Consider the following 16442-nt stretch of genomic DNA (forward strand, 5'->3'; position numbering starts at 1 on the left):
CAAAGCACATTGAAGTGCATTATCACTATGTGCGGGAGAGGGTTTTACTAGGTCTTATTGATCTAGTTTATGTCAGCACAGAGGATCAGGTAGCTGACATATTCACGAAGGCATTGGGCGCAGAGAAGCTGCGCAAGTTCGGAGACCTGCTTGGTGTGCAGGAATTGGGATTGAGCTCGAGGGGGAGTGTTGAGATATCAAGCTCCACTCGTGATATGCCAGGGTGACCGTTGAGTACTTATGTCACCGACTTGTCAGTTGCAGACGCGGTTGGTACACCGCCGATGAATAATAGCTACATGATAGCTATCCTTATCTACTCTAGTTCGTGGCTCAGTTAGTATGCCACCTTAGTTAGTTGAGTTTGGTTTTGAGACCCATATAGGGTTCTTCTATTTCTTTGTATGAGAGTTCTTTTTGGCTTACACAACTAAGAAGAGAAAAACTGTTTTTCAGCCTCCACCCTTGTGTGTCTTCCCCCATTGTGCAAGCAAGGAAGCTACAAGTGAGACTCCTTCCTTCTCTCCCACAATCTTGACACTTCTTCTCTCATTTTTTTCTCTCTCCTATCCCTCTTTCATTTCTTTTTACTCTCTTCCTCTCCCTCTCTCATTTCTTCTCCCTCCCTCACCCTCACCCTCTCCCTCTCTTTCCCTATTATGTTTAATGTTTTTTCTCTCTTTTCCTCTCCCTCCCCCTCTCTTTCTCTCTCCCTCCCTCTCCCTCTCCATCTCTTTCTCTCTTTCCCTATTATGTTTAATGTTTTCTTCTCCCTCCCTCCTCCCTCTCTCTCATTTCCTCTCTCCCTCTCTCATTTCCTCTCCCTCTCTCAATACACACGAATTATACCTCATTTCCTCTCCCTCCCTCTCCCTCTCCCTCTCCCTCTCTTTCTCTTTCTCTCTTATTTCCTCTACCTCTCTCAATACACACGAATTATACCAAAAAACAAGTAAAAGAGAGTGAGAAAACTCCCTCTCCCTCTCTCATTTTCTCCCCCTCTCCTTCTCCCTCTCCCTCTCGTTCTCTCTCATTTCCTCTGCCTCTCTCAATACACACGAATTATATCTCATTTCCTCTCCCTCCCTCTCCCTCTCCCTCTCCCTCCCTCTTCCTCTCCCTCTCCCTCTCCCTCTCTCATTTCCTCTCTCTCCCTCTCCCTCTCCCTCTGTTTCTCTCTCATTTCCTCTTCCTCTCTCAATACACATGAATTATACAAAAAAAAAGTAAAAGAGAGAGAGAGAAACACAAAAGCAAAGCAAGAATGGACAATGCACTCACCGTAAAGGCTTGAAGAAGGGTTTGGCGGCTCCTCTTCGCGACGGCGGCTCCTCTTCGCCCTCTATACACCTCCTTCTCTTCTTCGCAAACGGCGGTGACGGTGAGAAGCCTTCTTTCTCTCTTTCTCTTCCTCTCAGCAAGATGTTCTCTCTCCCTCTCGCTCTCTCTTTCATGAATGCGTGCAAAATGATGTGCTTGGGTTTCGGTCTACGTTTTTTTCGTCTGGCACAAATGTGACGCTAATAGCAATGCAAATAGTGACGCCGCTATTTCTCATCGCAAATGGCCGTCGCTATACCCTCATATCCTTGTAGTGGTAGTTTTGAAGGTTGAAGTGAAGAAGAAGAAGCAACGATTTGAGCAAGCACGCAATGGGTAAGAAGCTCCCTCATTATTCCATTCTTTCTCTCGGATAGTGATTGTGGAGGCACCAAAAGTGAAGGGAGATGAGCCCTCAAGTGGAAGCATGAGCAAGAGCAAGAGCTATGATGGATGGAGCAGGACCAAGAGAGAGAGAGAGACTCCAAATGTGGGAACTTCAACAATCACCATGTGTGGCTTGCCTTCCCTTTATTAAAATATCACTGAAAGAATAAAGAATGAAGTGATAGTGATGGGTGCCTGTCCTCTACAGTGTGCATGTAGTGCACTTATTGTCAGTGTAGTAATACACACTGGCTAGGTAGAGGCACCTTTACCCCAAAAACCTCCCACTTAAAGGTGAATCTGCCTTAGTGAGGAGAAAAAAAAGAAAAAAGTACAAGCGTACATAGGTACAATAGGATGACGAAAGACATCATCTCATCCTGTGCCCATCATCTTTCTAAGGAAGGAAAAATCCTCCATTGAGAGACTTTTCATAAGCAAGTCTATAGGATTTTGGTCAATTGAGATCTTGGCAAGATCAGCAGTCCTATCCTCAATGACCTCATGACTGAAGTGATACCTCATCTCAATGTGTTTTTTCTTCGCATGGAAGAACGGATTCTTGGCTAATTGGATAACACTTAGAGAATTTGAATGCAGTGTAAGGATGACATCTATCGTACAAGGTCATCAACCAAATAGCCTAACCAAATGGCCTCCTTGTAAGCCTCAGTGGTTGCAACATACTCGGCCTTTGTAGTGGAGAGGGCCATGCGTTTCTACACCTTGGACATCCATGAAATAACACCTCCAGCAAAAGTGAGCACATAGCTAGAGAAGTGGACTTCCTACTATCTACTGTTGAGATATCGAGCTCCACTCGTGATATGCCAGGGTGACCGTTGTGCATTTATGTCACCGACTTGTCAGTTGTTGCAGATGCGGTTGGTACACCGTCCATGAATAATAGCTAGATGACAGCTATCCTTATCTACTCTAGTTCGTGGCTTAGTTAGTATGCCACCTTAGTTAGTTGAGTTTAGTTTGAGACCCATATATAGGGTTCTTCTATTTCTATGTACCAGAGTTCTTTTGGCTTACACAACTAAGAAGAGAAAAACTGTTTTCAGCCTCCACCTCTGTGTGTATTCCCCCATTGTGCAAGCAAGAAAGCTACAAGTGAGACTCCTTCCTTCTCTCCCATAATCTTGACATGGTATCAAAGCCTTTTTTGTGGTAGGGAGCTCAAGAAAGCAAGCCAAGCTCGCGGTGTTCTGGTAAGAGGAGCAGTGTTGCTTTCATTTTCTGTTTTAGGAGCATATCTCTGCAGGTAGCACAACCGGAAATTGCAAGAGTGCATTGTCTCAGATTGAGACGCCCTTCGCGGTGAAGCAAGAGGGCAGTATATGCTGCAGGTGAGGGCTGTAGCCCTTGGCGATCCTGTTTTTTTTATTTGTGGCCATTTCGGGGCCTGTTTTGGAGGCGGAAGTTTTCTGCACGCACTCGGGAAAAGGCCCAGTTTTATGCTGTGCAGCCACTGTTCTACAGGTCGGTGAAAAGTTACTGTAGAAATTGCATCGTATGCCTGTGCCCAAAGACATTAGGAGTTACAGAATCATCCTTGTTGCCTGTTGATGCAAAATCGTCACTAGGAAGTGACTGTGTGGTTAAATACCACTTTCGTCAGTTTTGTAGATTTGCTCTTGTGAGGCTGAAGCTGTGTTCTCTGCAGTGACATAATTTTTTGCAGTATTCTGTAATGGCGTCTGATTCTCTTTCACAGATTGTAACTAAAAAGCTTGGCAAGAAAAACTTCCAAGCATGGAAGTTTAGAATGATGAATTTCCTTATGGGAAAAGGATATTGGGAATTTGTTGTAGGAAATGAAGAAGAACCAGTTCTTCCTGATGTTCCCAATCAACAGCAAATGCAGGCATTCAAAGCATGGCATAAGAGAGCTAGGAAAGTTATGTACTGGCTGTCTATCAGTATTTCAGACTCTACGATTGTGCATGGGATAGCAAGCCAGGAAAATGCAGCTCAAGCAAGAGTTGCATAATGTGCAAAGAGAAAGTATGAGCATCAATGACTACCACATGAAGGTGAAGAAGATTGCAGATGCACTTGCTTCCATTGGGTCGCCAGTGGAAGATGATGATTTAGTTTCTGTGACCTTGAATGGTCTAGGAAAGGATTATGCACAGTTTCGGACATCCATTTCAGTTAGTGAAAGATTTCCTGATTTTGAGGAGTTGATTGCTCTTCTAATTTCTGAGGAGCAGAGAAATGGTGGTGCATCTTCTTCAGGAGGAACTTCAAAAGAAGCTGTCTTCTACTCAAATGCTGGAAGAGGTAGAGGCAGAGGTAGAGGAGGCCGATTTGGAGGCCATGGTAGAAACCAGAATATGCAGCAAACTCAAGAAAACCAGTCCTATGGAGGAGGACATGGTAACTCTAAAGGCAGGGGGAGCCAAAGAGGTCGTGGTGGATGGCAAAGAGACCAAAATGCAAACAACAATGTTGAATGCTACTACTGTGGTAAAATGGGTCATATGGCTAAAGACTGCTATAAAAAGCAAAATGACATCATGAATGGGAAATTGCAACAAGGGAATTATGCATCTTCTAGTAGACAGGGTGATGACAGAAATGAGCATTTGTTTATGGTGCAGCACATGAACAATTCTGTGACAAGTGCAGATGTGTGGTATGTTGACTCAGGTGCATCAAACCACATGACAGGTCATGCAGAATGGATGGAGGATGCAAGGAAAATGGAAAAACCAGGATTTGTGGAGACTGGTGATGATACGGCACATCCTATTGTGCAAATTGGAAAAATTCATTTGTCTATGCAGGATGGGAAAAAGAAATACATGTCCGATGTACTTCATGTCCCGAATATCACCAAGAATCTGGTTTTTGTTGGTCAAATGGTTGAGCAGGGCTTGCAGGTCAGATTTAATCCTCATGAATGCTTTGTTGAGGATATGAAAAATAAAGGTTGCTTGATAGCAAAAGGAAAGAAGAAGGGCAGAATGTTAACATTGAATGCAGACATGCCTGAATTGAGTGCAACAATGTTTGCACATGGGACCGGTGTAGTTGCAGATATTGATATCTGGCATAAACGCATTGGTCATGTTAATGTACAGCGACTTAAATCAATGCAGGCCCAAAATATTATTGCAGGATTGCCTAAATTCAAGGTTGCAGAAATGCATAAGGTATGTGAAGCCTGCCAATTTGGAAAACAGGCAAGGAAACCATTTCCTAGACATGTTCAAGAGAGTGAGAAGCCATTGGAATTAATCCACTCTGATGTGTGGACTACTAAAGCTGCATCTCTTGGAGGCTGTCATTATTTTATCACTTTTATTGATGACTATAGCAGAAAAGTTTGGGTGTATTTTATGAAAAAGTAAAGTGAAGTTTTTGGGCATTTCAAAACTCTTAAAGCTATGGTTGAAAAAGAAACAGGCCTGCAAATAAAATGCCTAAGGTCAGATGGAGGGGGAGAGTACCTCTCAAATGAGTTTGCAAGGTTCTTGCAGGAGCATGGCATAAAGCAACAATATTCATGCAGTCATACCCCACAACAAAATGGAATTGCAGAAAGGAAAAACAGGCATATTGGAGAGGTATCTCGTGCCATGCTCAATGAAAAAGACCTGCCAGGGCAGAGGCAGTTGCTACAGCAGTCTACATAATGAACAGGACTCCCACTGCAGCAATACATGGGATGACTCCAGAGGAGAGGTATGCTGGTAGAAAACCAGATATTTCTCATTTGAAGATTTTTGGCTGCATTGCCTATGTTCATGTGCCAGATGAGTTGAGGTCCAAGTTGGATCCAAAAGCTGAGAAGTGCATCTTTATTGGTTACTCTTTGCAGTAGAAAGGGTATAGATGCTATAACCCTTCTACTCGTAAGTTTACAGTGAGCAGAGATGTTGTTTTTGATGAGATGAGTAGCTGGTATAAACCAGTAAATGTGATTGATAATGTAGATGCACAAAATGGTAATGCTACACAGAATTCACAGCAGCAGTCACAAGATATTAGTGGACCTGGAGCGTCCTCTAGCAGTGGTTCACATTCTTCGCCATGGACAGGCAGATTGAGATCAGGAGAATCTTCTCAAAGCAATGTAGATAGTGGTATGCAGGTATCACGAAAAGGAAAAGAGAAGGTAGATCAGCCCATGTTTGATGTGAATTAGGTATTCCTTCTATTGTTACACCTGGAGTAAGGAAGACCAGGGATGTTTTGAGAGCATCTGGGAGTGAACCTACTTTGCGCAGGTCTACCAAAGCTAGGTATCCTGTGGATAGGCTGAAATATGATGGATTTACAGCCATTCACTATGCATATATGGTCAAAGTGATACAGGAACCAGAACCCACTTCTTTTGAGCAAGCCATGGGAAAAGAAAAATGGGAGAAAGCCATGGATGAAGAAATGGATGCCTTGCAAGCAAATCCTACAAGGGAATTGGTACCTTTGCCTAAACATAAGAATGCAATTGGTTGTAAGTGGGTTTATAAGGTGAAGCACAATGCAGATGGTTCTGTGAACATATACAAGGCAAGATTAGTAGTCAAGGGGTATGCACAAACATATGGCATTGACTATGAAGAAACATTCAGTCCGATTGCAAGGATGGCAACCGTAAGAGCAGTCATTGCTATGGCTGCATCAAAGGGATGGTCTTTACATCAGATGGATGTAAAGAATGCCTTCTTGCATGGTGATTTGCAAGAAGAGGTCTATATGGAGCAGATATTCTTCATGTGAGAATGCTATTGAAGCAAAAGTTTGAGATGAAGGATTTGGGAGAACTGCGTTATTTCTTGGGCATTGAGATGATTAGATCACCAAGTGGGATACAGCTCTTGCAGAGGCAGTATAGATTGGACATGCTGTCCAAATATGGGATGACAGGCTGTAAGCCTATTTCACTTCCTTTGGAGAAGAATGTGAAGCTGAGCACAGATGCAGGTGAGCTTCTGGAAAACCCTACTATGTACAGATGCATAGTAGGAAGTTTGATTTATATGACTATTACCAGGCCAGATTTGAGCTATGATGTTGGATTGGTAAGTCAGTTTATGCAGGCTCCAAGGAAACCGCATTTGGATGCAGCTAGACGCATACTCAGGTATGTGAAGTCCACATTGCAGTATGGACTATTTTATGAGACTGGGGTTCAGATACAGCTGCATGGATACACTGATGCCGATTGGGCTGGTAGTATTTCTGATAGACGATCTACCAGTGGATATGTGTTCTCTTTTGGGAGTGCTGCAGTCAATTGGAGCAGCAAGAAACAGCCTACAGTTGCCTTGTCGAGCACAGAGGCCGAGTACAGGGGTGCAGCAATGGCTGCATGTGAGGTAGCTTGGTTGCATAAGCTACTTTATGATATGCATCAGCCTACAGATGGGCTAGTTGTCATTTATTGTGACAACATGAGCAGTATACACTTGGCAAATAACCCAGTCTATCATGCTAGAACAAAGCACATTGAGGTGCATTATCACTATGTGCAGGAGAGGGTTTTACTAGGTCTTATTGATCTAGTTTATGTCAGCACAGAGGATCAGGTAGCTGACATATTCATGAAGGCATTGGGCGCAGAGAAGCTGCGCAAGTTCAGAGACCCGCTTGGTGTGCAGGAATTGGGATTGAGCTCGAGGGGGAGTGTTGAGATATCGAGCTCCACTCGTGATATGCCAGGGTGACTGTTGTGCATTTATGTCACCGACTTGTTAGTTGCAGATGCGGTTGGTACACCATCCATGAATAATAGCTAGATGACAACTATCCTTATCTACTCTAGTTTGTGGCTCAGTTAGTATGCCACCTTAGTTAGTTGAGTTTGGTTTGAGACCCATATATAGGGTTCTTCTATTTCTATGTACCAGAGTTCTTTTGGCTTACACAACTAAGAAGAGGAAAACTGTTTTCAGCCTCCACCTCTATGTGTATTCCCCCATTGTGCAAGCAAGAAAGCTACAAGTGAGACTCCTTCCTTCTCTCCCACAATCTTGACGTCTACATGTCCTGCATAGTCAGAGTTAGTGTACCCCATGACTCATGTATCTTGACTTCCATAACAAATGCACGTATTAGAAATTCCCTTCAGGTACCTCATGATACCTTTCACGGCATCCCAATGTCCTTTGCCAGGTATAGATATATAACATGCCACAACACTAATTGCAAAAGAAATATCTAGATGGGTGGCTATCATGGAATACATGAGACTGTCCATTGCGGATGCATAGGGAATTTTGGCGATATCAACCTTCTACTCATCTATTTGTGGACAATCAGCCTATGATACCTTCATATGAGAAAGCAATGGATAGCCAATAGGCTTCACATTGTGCATACGGAAGCATTCAAGGAATTTATTGATATACTCCTTCTATGATAGATAGAGTAGTCCTTGAGACCTGTCACACGTAATGCACATACCAAGTATATGAGAGGCCTGTTCTAGATCTTTCATCTCAAAGATCTTTTTTAGCTAAGCCTTAAGAGCATCTAGCTCATCATGAGCTTTCCTCACCAAAAGCATGTCATCCATATAGAGCACCAAAATGAATAACCAGCACGAGCTTTCTTCATGTACAAGCATGGATCCATAGCACTATGACTATAGACCTGTGACTACATAAAATCATCAAACTTGTGGTACCATTCCCTAGGTGTGTATTTTAGACCATAAAGAGTCTTTCTTAATATACACACTAGATGTTCCTTACCAGGCTCTATAAAACCCTTAGGTTGCTCCATGTATATCTCATCATGCAAGTCCCCATGTAAGAAAGCCGTCTTGACATCCAATTGATAAAGATCCAAGTTAAGCTGGGCAACCAAAGCCAGGACTAAGTGCAGGATAGTCATATTGACCACAAGAGAAAATATTTCATCAAAGTCAATACCATGTTCTACTGAAAACCCTTAGCAACCAATATGTCCTTATATGTCAGCTTGGGGTGGCCACGGGTACTTTTCAACTTGTACACCCACTTGCAAGGCCAAGCCTTCTTACCACTAGACAAGGAAACCAGGTCCCACATATGATTCTTATGCAATGAGTCAATCTCAGACTGCATAGCCCTCTTCCAAGAGTAATAGTCACCCCTGTCCATAGCCTCATCATAGATGAGAGGCTCTCTTGCATTTGTAACCAAGACATAATCCATGGAGGGCGTATAATGATCAAGAGCTCATCTATCTTTAGTAGAATGCCTTAAGGTGGCAGGCTGTGTTACTTGTCTAGCATCTTTAGTATCGGCTACTGGTGCAAGCTGTCTAGCTGGTTGTTTGGGATCAAGGGCTCCTCTTGAAAGATAACACTACGTATCTCAACCACTTTCTCAAGCTGTCTATGCATATTGTCTTCATGGAAGACTACATGATGGCTGCGAATGACATTCTACACTTGCGGATCCCAAAGGCAGTAATCCATCTTACCTACATCTCCATAGCCAAGGAAAATGCATTTCACACTTTTTGGATCCAACTTATTGCATTGGTCCTTGGACACATGGCACAAGGCCTCACATCCAAAGACACCCAAATGAGCATATGAGAGAGGATTTCCTATCCATACCTCCTTTGCAACCTAGAAGTCAATACCACTCTAAGGTGACCTATTAATGAGATGCATGGTAGTAGAGACTGCCTTAGCCTAGAAATGCTATGGTAAGCTTGCTTGGCTAAGCATACCGAGGATCCTCTCCTGGATAGTCCTATTCATGCATTTAGCCATACCATTCTGGGGAGGGATGTAAGGGGCATTCAACTGACACTTAATACCCCGCTCGTCACAAAACTACTCAAAGGCACGTGAGACATACTTACCCCCATTATTTGTCCTCATGCGTTTTAGTCTATGTCCAGATTGATTCTCTATGAGAGCAGGCCAATGCTAAAAGATAGCCAAGACATTATATTTCTGCTTTATGGGATAAGCCCAAACCTTATGTGAATAATTGTCAATAAATGTGACAAAGTACTTTGCATCCCCTAATGACTGATAGGGCATGGGTCCACATACATTTGAATGAACAAGAGCCAAAGGCTCACCCATGCATGGAATACCAGACTTTTTATGTGGATTCATAGTTTACCTGTCATATAAACAGTGATCACACGACTCAAAATGCGAGTAGTCAAAAGGCGGAAGATGTTGCAAAGCACTAAGCATTTTCATTCCCTTACATGATATATGCCCAAGACAAGCATGCCATTAGGACAATTTCTCGAAAAGTGTTGACCACCACACCACTTATAGTAGCTAATTCTTGATGGACCACCCTCTTCATCAGGACATCGACTTCCTATCAAGTTTTACTGCTTCTATAGGAAATTAACATCTATATCTATTTGTCTATACTATTCCATTATCATATTGATATAATGCTTCATCATGTCCTTAACTTTTCCAAGTATATTTGACGCACTAGACTCTGATCATCCACTTTCCATTCAACTAGCCTAACCACCTAATTAGGGATCGGCCCCACTGCACTGATTAATTGGCATGACATTAGGGTTTGTCATTTGGTTTCCATTATTTAGTGGAACCATTTATCATAGTAACATTAAGAGGAGTTGACATCATGGGCACATCCTACATTATACTTTCTCTTACATTCGAATTGGTCATAGGTATAGTCACACCTTGATTTCCATTGGTCAATGCTAAATTACTCCCAAGACCTAGACTCAAATTTAGGTTTACCCTAGATGCATAGGCTGCTTGTAAACGCAACTCTACCTCCTCTACTTGTGTAATAGCAATGTCTATATCAACAAGAGCAACACTACTCAGCTGTACTTGGATATTGAAGTCTAAGCCATGTAAAAATTATTGTGATTGGGCAGTGGATAGGAGAGGAATAGAGGTTTGCAATTTGCAAAACACCTCTTTCAATGTCTTGGCATAAGCTCAAGCATTCTTATGGGGCTCTTGATGTGTCACATATAGAACATGTAGCCAATACTGTCCATCTCTCTCGGGGGCAAACTCTCTTCAAAAGGCCACAAAGAATAAGTTGATCATGGTTATGGTTCAGGCTTCCAAGCTATGATACCACATTGAAGATCTTCCTTTCAGAGTCATGTTGAAAAACATCATGAGATGTCCTCCGTCTTGAATTTGGCAATTGAACATTAATTTCTAGAACTCACTGATGTGAATTTCTGTATCTTCTTCTTCTAACCCATTAAAGATGGATAGAGGGAAACCTAGGGCTAGCAAATGTGGCATTCCTGTAGGTATTGCAATGGTTTGCACCATCATTATGATCGGGTTTTCTCTAGGGGTTTGTATCAGTGGGGTTACACTCCGCTCGAAGTAACTTTTGGAAAAAGGGGAATGCTAGAGTTTCCTCCTCCCCTTGATGAACTAATTGGGATATTAATTGGGTCAACAAAACTCTCTTTCTCAAAGATATTGGACTACTACGCTTAGGAGAATACCTCCTAATGATTTCAACCCGTTGTATAACCCTTTCAACTCTTTCTTGTCATTGAATCTTGACTTGACAGTGTCTATCATGAAATAATATATCTATTTCAATACTCTTTGGCATAAACTAACTCAGTGGTCCCTATCAACCAAGATTTGGAAACCACCACTTATTAGCGGCTCCCAACAAATGTACCACTTATATCAAGACCTAAAATGGGCTTGACATTAGCTCTATGGCTCTAACTGGGCTCCTATGCATACCAAACTAGCCTCATGGCCTCACAACCAAGAGCGTCGAGAGGCTATACACTACTACCAACCCATGGCATGGAAGTATTTGATAAGAACAGGAGATGATCCCCAAGTGCAGTGCATCAACAGAGGTGCAAGGTGAAGTTCTTGTAAACCCATAATCCTCGTGATGTGCAACAGTCTCAATAAGAAAAAAAACCTTGTTCCACAATGTTTGACAGCTTCTAACAAACTCCAGCTTCAACCTATCCAAAATAATACCAAGCTTGACCAAGGCTATCAAGTTTCACACTCAACAAACCAAACACAATGACAAAAATAAATCCTAGGTAGACAAACACAAAAAATCCAATTAGGTCAAAACAAACAGTCACACAAACAACTAAGCTAATAGAAATCAAACCTACTCGACTAGGGGTTTTTATTTTTCAAAAAAAATGCTTGACATATTTAGCCCTCCCCCTAGTCTGCAAACATTCATGTGTAGCAATTGCTCTCATGAAACGATGCAACATTTATGAGCCAAATAAAAATCGAATCCCACTCTCGATCTCTGAGTTCTCCAAACTCATAAATAAAAAAATTCCATGATACACCATTCTCAGAAAACTTCTTGATTAAGATACTAAAGTCTTCCATAAATCTCTCTTTAAAATCTTCAAATCTTTCAAATCTAAAGTTCTCAAAACAACTCACCTTGCCAAAGCAAAACATCTCATCACCCACAATAACAATCCACATACCCTTCCCATCCTTCCATAAGAAAAACATGACAAAGAAAGGGCTTTGAAACAAGGTTTGAACTCTTTCTATGTTGCCAAAATCAAACTCATCCACAAAGATTGCAAACATCTCAGGAAAAGCTAGAAAATCATCTCCCATCATCACAAAATATCCAAAGACACCATGATCCACATAAAATAAAACCTCCTTAAAACAAGAAATCTCTTCAAAACAACAAGACTTCATCTCTTTTAAAAAAAACAAACAAACAATCTTTCCCACATCATTCTCACAAACAATGTGATAAGACTTTCCACAAAAATCACATACATACACCTTAGGAAACATATTAAGATCATTATCCTCATTCAAACACCTAATTGTCAATTTTTCTTCTACTGCAACCTCACAATTTTCTTCACACTCTTTACCCTCAGTGTTAGATCTCTCTTCTCTCAATTTTTTAATCCTTTCCAAAGCCTTACCCAAATTTCCTCTCTCATTCTCATCGATGTCACTTTTAGGGTCATCAATACCCCAATCAGAATCTTCACAAATATCATCACTAACTTTAGGAGAACTCAAGGAAACCACAAAACTATCAGATGAAGTTTTCTCTTTGACATTGCCTAAACCTACCAAACAATTATCCATGCAACTATCAAGAAGCATGAGGTTAGGTCTACTCAAAACAACATCATCACAAACAAAAGCCTCTCCAAGGCTACTCAAATAATCAACAACCAACTCACAAGACTCATTAGAGTCAACAACACTAACACCAAAATCATCACAAGAGTCAGAACCTAAAACCTCAATACTCTCTTGATCAACAAACTCACAACAATTCTCAACAGAATCATCAGGCAACAAATTGGAACCCTTAACTTCATCTTGAAAACTAGCAGTTTCTAAGCCCTCCCCCTCATAGTCTTCCAAAAGACTCAAAAATTCATCCTTAATTCTCTCTTCCTCTCTCTCAAAACTCACTAACTCAACTGCAACATATGACACCTCCCTATCAGAATTACTCTCTGAACTCTCATCCTCACTATCATCTTCCTCAAAACAACTATCACTCTCTTCCTCATTTTCTTCTTTAGAATCTTCTTCATTCACAAGTTCATTTCTCGAAGACATGTCAAACTTCTTTGGTACTCCCCTTCGATCATAAATTTTTATTATCTCTTTTCCCCAATCTTGAATTTCTCTTGCTTTCCTAAGCCAAGGTATGTCCAATATGAGCGAAAATGCTCCCAACCCTATTGGCATAACATGACAATCATAAACCTTCACTTCCAAATTATGAATCATACGTAAGAAACTCACTTTAGCATGATTAGCAAGCCTTATTCGAAATTTAGACCCTTCAATGATTCGAAGTCCAAATCGCTCAACACAAGCATGAGTAATCACACTTATTTGTGCTCCTCCATCAATATATGCTTCTCCTATGTTCTGATTTTTATGCCAAGAATAAAAAATAGGACAAATATCAGGCAATTCTTCAAAACTCAAAACTCTCACTGTTCCTTTCTTTTTTTCCTTATACTTCGGATTCACTAATTTCTTCCACTGTCCTCTCATCTTAAGGCACAACTCCATCGATTGGGCAAAAGATATATTAGCTTTCTTACCCATCATATCCTTTTTTAGGTCATAATCACTCTCTCCTTCCCCCTAAGGAATGTCAACAGCATGATAATGTTTCCTAAGTGCTCTCAATTTACTTTCCTCTCTCTTCTCTTTCTTCTCTCCTCTCTTTGTTTTTCTTCCTCTTTCCTCACTAGCCTTACTAGTTTCAAGTTCATCTCTCTCGGCATCTCTTCTTCTTTTAATTGTAGGCATTATATCAACAATTTTATTTTTCTCGTTTTGATTTTCTAAAAGAATACAATTTATAGCACTTTTTTCTTTCTCTTCTTCAGTCAACCTAGGTTCTTGCGAGGTAGAATCATTTTTAATTTCTATCCCAAAATCATTCTAGTCTGTTAGAAAATTTTTGAGGTAAATGATACATATCCCCTCCTACTCTAGTTGGATAAGGACAATTTGTACTCACATGACCTAACTCTCCACAGGAAAAACAAGTCACTATCGGTCTACGAAAATATCCTCTACCATTTGCTCCTCTCCCAATTCCTAACTTTTCCTGATTGGTCTATCCTACAGGTCCTCCACTTCCTCTTCCCCAAGGTCTTCCTCTCATGGCTCCTAATCTCATATTTTGTAATTGGCCTGACAATTGATTCTCAATCTCTGGTGCTAATTGGGCATTTTGTCTCGTTAGCATTTGAAAGTTTTGTCCTTGCCAATTTTGGTCTCTATTTTCTACAGGTGTTCTTAATGATTCTCTTTTTTTAAATTTCTCAAATTTTCTCTCATTTTCTACGTCAATCATCACAACTTCTTCAAAAGTACTAAGTTTCTTAATTTCCAACTTTCTCCTCACCTGTCCCTGCAATTTTTCAATGAAATATTTGATTTTCAACATTTTCGGGGCTCTCTCTCCTAGGCCTAATGATACAGTCCATCTATCCCAAAGTCTAGCATACTCCATGGAAAAAAAAATTATGGTCTAGTCTTCTCTCTTCTGGTAAGTTTCTATTTTTCTCCAAAGGTCCTGGGAATTCTCAGTTTTCTTAAAACAAGAATGCCTACTTAGTTGCTTCATATTCCATAGGAACAGGAGGATTTCTCAATCTAAGGGTCTTTTCATAATCTTCAAACCAATTGCGACCTTTAATCAACAATTGAAATTTCAAAATTTGGAGTTTTAGGGTTGAGTCATTTATTCGTTGGATAATGCATTCAAGCTCTAGTTTTTCAAGGAATTGCTGAGGATCCTCTTCCTTCTTTCCAGAAAATTCGGGAAAAGAACTAGCCATCGAAAAATAATCACAAATAAGAAATCAATCCACAAATCACACACCAAGTCAAAAAAATTTCGGCACTCCTTAGTGGGGGCACCAAAAAAGAGATGTTACGCGAGCGGTGATCAAGAACAAATCTCACTCACAACTCGATAACGAGACATTAAGGAGTGCCGGTTGGGGAAATCAACTTTGTTAGATGCACAACACAACTTTGAAAAATTTAAATGTTCGACAAACACCACAAGCCACACACGAAAACGAGACAACACACGATGCCTCTCGTAGCTCAAAACAACTTAAAAATGAATGCGGGTAGAGCATCACTTTCACTCAAATTTCAAAAACACCAACAATTCGAAGACAAAACCAAGTAAATTGTATTCTCATACCTTGAAAGCCTTGAGCCAACGCTTGGCACCACAAAATCCAAATTCTGAATTAGCACGTCAAGAGTATCCTCTCGCATGTGACTTTCCTCTCACCTCTCTCACAAGGAAAAATTGAAATTGAGAGGGAAGGCCCTAAGACTCCACTCACCTCCCTTTATATAGTTTTTCGTCTACACTCACACGTTGCGTTGCTTTCTAAAAACATAAAGCTTTTATATCTTTTGGCTTTCTCATCGTTTAAGCTTTTCAATAAGCTTAAAAATTTAAACGTTTTTTTTTAAGAGTTAAAAAGCCATTAAGGCTTTATCAGATCTTGCCGCCTTGCATTTCAAAAGTGCAGCTACCCTGCCTCGTCGACAACAATGATGGTATCAAAACTCTACATTCGAAAGCGTCGTCATATGTCCTTCTACCGTCTGTTGAACGGATTGCCCACCAATCAGGCCGCCTTCGCTGAGAGTCGCTCTGATGGCTCCGCCATACATCTTCAATAGTAGCCATCTCCACCATTCTCATATCACAAAATAACGCCGTCACATTGCATTCGTCTAATTATTTGTATGTTGCATGCCAACCTCTTCTTATTTGGCTCTTAAGCTATCATATTCTCCCTTGGAGTTCTCACGCACAAGATCCAGCTCTTGGAAAGCCATCGTCAACTTGTCTAAGCCAATCTCCAATATCTATATTCTTTCATATTTTGATGCCCTCAAATATTTTTCAAATGCTCTTAATCACATGTGGTATATGAATAAACAAACAATGCAATTCAAAATATTCTTTATGTCCACCTTTATAATCATGCTTGAAAAACTTGAGTCCATCACCCTTCTTTAATGATTTCTTCAGTGCAGTATATGGCCAGCATTTGATATTGTCGCAAGCTCTGTCGTCTTCTCCTCCTCCACTTTGCTTTCCAAGTATAATGCTTCCTTCAAACCCCAAGGACTTAGTTTATTCACATGCTTCTTCAACTAGTACAAATAATTGCGAAACTCTCTACTAGCTTGTCGTTGACACTTCCGTAAACTTTTCTTCTTCATAGTAGCTGTCTCTTTTGAT

Source organism: Lygodium microphyllum, chromosome 6 (assembly GCF_053477565.2).
Source record: "Lygodium microphyllum isolate KBCC chromosome 6, Lygodium_microphyllum_v1.1.10, whole genome shotgun sequence".
Taxonomy (NCBI): domain Eukaryota; kingdom Viridiplantae; phylum Streptophyta; class Polypodiopsida; order Schizaeales; family Lygodiaceae; genus Lygodium; species Lygodium microphyllum.